At 33.2% G+C, this 4116-nt stretch overlaps 1 pseudogene; it reads left to right on the top strand.

The window, feature by feature from the left end:
• The first annotated feature begins 2845 nt into the window (after positions 1–2845).
• The window catches only part of LOC107751844 (uncharacterized), a 2859-nt pseudogene continuing 1588 nt past the window's right edge, over positions 2846–4116 (top strand).

The raw sequence follows: 4116 nt of genomic DNA, 5'->3' as shown, positions 1-4116 counted from the left end.
AGGATTTACACAAGCTTCAGTCTGGATCCAGAACACCTGAGAAGAGATGATGCCAACCCCTCAGAGGACCTCAGATGATGCCAACCCTGAAACAACATACAGAACTACCACATTTTGCTATAAGTTTGTCACCACTGACAAGCTACCACTAAATATTGTAGAAACTTAATTGGCTGTAAAGTTGCTTTGCAATGATTTGTATCGTGAAAAGCGCTGTACAAATAAACTTGAATTGAATTGAATTGAAAATAAACTTGAATTTTTTTATAAAATTAAATATTTATTTTATTAATATTTATTTATAGTAGTTTTTATAAATCCTGCTTCAGACAAATAAATAGTAGATTTCTCCTTGAAGAAAAAAATTGCTGCAGTAGTGTAAAACTTGAGCAAACACATTTTCAAAGATAAAAAGAGTGACAGGGATTGCACGAGATGCTTCCTTATAACTAAATATTAACCTTTAAATCTATCAAATTAAACCAATTAGATTTTAAACAAAACTTATTTTATTAATATTTATTTATAATATAGTTTTCTGTTCATTGCAGGTAATTTTTTTTATAAATCCTGTTACAGAATAATAAATAAAGAAATATGAAATAACATTTTTAAAAATAGATTAATTCTATGGACATCCTAGAAGAAAATGCTGGAAAAGTGGAATTCATGAACAAACATATTTTATTAGATAAAAAGAAAAAGAGTGGCAAATTGCATGAGAGACTTCCTTTTATCTAAACAGGGACATGAAATTCAGAGAAAATATTCATCTTTGTCCTCCTGAGTCTAAAGTCAATTGTTTTTGTGTTTTGTTTTTTTGTGACTTAAGCAGGCAATTTATAAAAATGTAATTTTTCTGACCTGTGCAAATCTCACCACATCAATGGTAGGGTGTTGTGCACGATGAGCAATAGCAATCCTGACACCACTTCCACTATTTTTAGTCAGATTTTTTTTTAATCATAATTTGGAAGCAATCCAGAAGGAATGTGAATTTTCTAAGAGCATTCCAATAAAACAAAAGTATATTATTCAAATACAAGAAGCAAGGCTCTGATAAAGACTATTCACTAGAAAAATCCTTTAATAATCCAGTTGCACCTTTTTAAAATCAAAGAGGATTTATTATCTGATCCCGCAGGACTGATTGTAAATTTTGGCAGAATTCCAATCGGAATCTTTACACATTCATTAAGGATCTTAGCCAAAGATTAGAGCCTCAGCAGAGTTCCTAAATCACCTCTTGTGAGGTTTGAACCTACAGTCTTTCAGTTGCCATCCCAGATCTCTAACCAACTCTCTCTCTCTCTCTCTCTCTCATCTTTCTGTTGGCTTTTTTCGCTGTCTTTGCCTGCCTCTGAAGTTGGAGTGAACTCTGTGTGTTAGCGCTGTGATTTTATGCTCCTTTGAGGTTTCGGGGCTGTGCAATCTGCTTCGTGGAGGGAATCCAAGCCTCCGACTGCTGGATCGCATTTTGATCATTAAGATCAGAATTAGCCGTCTGACTTTCACACTTCAACCGTGTTAAGCCGTTTAGAAAGGCAGAAACACTGGGATGTGGCGCGACTACTGATGCTCCCTAAAACTGGCTAATTCCGCATCCATTAAGAGCCACTTTCATGCCTTAATTTGCACAAATCAAACTAAATAGGGAACTGCAGCGCTTATTAGACTTGTGTTCTTCATCCACCACGTGCTGGCCTTTTATTTGACCACTGAAAGTCCAATCAGAAGCACATTCTGCGCTCACGTTTCAATCCAAGACAGCGGATTAACCGGTTTGAGGTCTTCCATGGGTATTTAATCCAATTCTACCTGTCTGTATGTCCCTGTAGCTTATCAAGAATTGTGCTAAAATTAAAACTGATTCTATTAGCAGCTTTACTTCCATCAAATAAATTACGGACTAGTAATTTATCCTGATAGATAAAATAATCACACTCAGAATGGATCTGATATGATCAGTGTGATGGGAACACTAGCTAGAAGACTTCATCTGCCATGGAACTAAAAAACAATAAATAAATCTTCAAGTTTGAGGAATGTGCTGTTAATTACTAATGTCATCTTGACCTGAAAGCACTGCCAGTGCTCACTTGAAAGCTTGGGAATGAAATGTCTACTTCCTGTGTTAGGTCGCCCCCTAGAGGTGGTGGTTCATATCACCGGCCTTGACGGCTAAACAACTGAATCATAAAGGCCTAAATGAATTGATCGATATTTTACAAGTATGTTACATATTTATTTATTCATTTATTGAGTTAGAGTTAGCATATTGGCAGACTACTTAAAATTAATGGTCAGGCAAAAAAAAAAAATGTTAAATAAAAAAAAATACCAGAAAATAAAATATAATATAATATAAGCTTGTGCAAAATATAAATATTCTAAAAATAAATTTCTTTATAAAATAATATTAATTTATTATTATTATCTTTTTTTTTTTGCAGGACAAAATAAACAAACAATATAATAAAAATAACAATAAGAATATAAAATAGAAAAAATAATAAAAAACAATAAGAATATAAAATTCCATTTACCATCGCTATTCAGTAAGGTTGAAGACCATTTTTAGGCTTTTAAAACCCATTTACTTACCTTATCACTGTGTAGTCAGGCAGAATGACTTTCTTTCATAAGTGGACTTTAATAAATCACTCTTATCTGTGCGTGTACTGGAAGTGGCTGTGGCAGAGAGGTTGGGCTGGTCGGGTAACCATGGCACAGTTGAGATTATACCCCTGGAGACCACAGAGAACCCTAGAGAGAACAGGCTGTGCTCTTATTTGTGGATATTGCTGCCGGTGAGTGGATATCTCAGACACACATCAGCTCAGGACAAGGGCGCTGGTCTGTTTAAGAGAACTGTTTTATAGACCTGAAAGACACAAAAAGCAGAGATTCAGTGTTAGTGGGTAAGTAAATGTTTTCTTTTGCTTCCTTTCAGCATTCAAACACCAACGAGACTTACAACATTAAAGTATTTGATAAAAAAAGTCACTGACAAAATGCCTCAGGAAAGTGAAGTCAGTTCTTGTGATCTTGTTATGTAATGCAGTGACACTCAGACATTTTTAAGCATGCAATTCCTTTTCAAATCCTTTTGCCCAATATACACATACAGTCGTGGTCAGAATTATTGGCACCCTTGGTAAATATGATCAAAGAAGGCTGTGAAAATAAATCTGCACTGTTAATCATTTTGATCTTTTATTTTAAAAATTCACATAAATCTAACCTTGCATTGGAGACCCTTTTATTCAATACTTTTTGCATCATCCTTTTGCTAAGATAACAGAGTCTTCTCCTATAATGCCTGATGAGGTTAGAGAGCACCTGACAAGTTTTCCCTCCTATTTATATTCCTGTGAAACAGGAAGCCATGGCTGGATAATTTCATGTTCATAATCACCCTGGTATGCTCAAAATTGTAAATATGAATGGGAATATACTTCACAGATATTTTACTCGTAAGAATTTCTCGGGGTACCAATAATTGTGTCCAACCTGTATTTGAGAAAAACATTTGTGTCATAATGATATTTCCCCCCATTTTAAATTCTTATTCTCCAATGAAAGGTTAGATTTATGTGAATTTTTTTAATAAAAGATCAAAATGATTAACAATGCAGATTTATTTTCACAGCCTTCTTTGATCATATTTACCAAGGGTGCCAATAATTCTGACCACGACTGTATGTGTATGAATAATCACTAATTTGTGTCTCATTATTTTCTCTGTAGGAGCTTTCCACACCATGGATGGATGGAAAACCACAGGGAAGACCATCATGCCACAGCTGGTGGTGAAGATTGTTGCTGGGAAACAAATTAAGTATTTTACTGATGGGACAAAAAGGTAAAAAATGTTTAGCTTTATTCTTTATTTAAGAAAAAAAATTAATGCAATGTTTTATTATTTTAAACATTAAATTTATTTTAAAAAATCTAAACATATTTTTAAATATATCTAAATATATATATTTTAAGTTATGTATAATTTATTTATTTTTAATTTAGTATTGTTAAATTAGAGTTTAATGTTGGCAGATTATTTAATAATAATAAACTTGAAACATTTATTACATTTAAATGTACTGCTTAGGGAAA

The sequence above is a fragment of the Sinocyclocheilus rhinocerous genome, unplaced genomic scaffold, assembly GCF_001515625.1.
Source record: "Sinocyclocheilus rhinocerous isolate Xijiao unplaced genomic scaffold, SAMN03320098_v1.1 scaffold2126, whole genome shotgun sequence".
Classification (NCBI taxonomy): domain Eukaryota; kingdom Metazoa; phylum Chordata; class Actinopteri; order Cypriniformes; family Cyprinidae; genus Sinocyclocheilus; species Sinocyclocheilus rhinocerous.
Note: the sequence above shows the minus strand (reverse complement) of the source record. Positions and strands in the feature narration are given on the sequence as shown.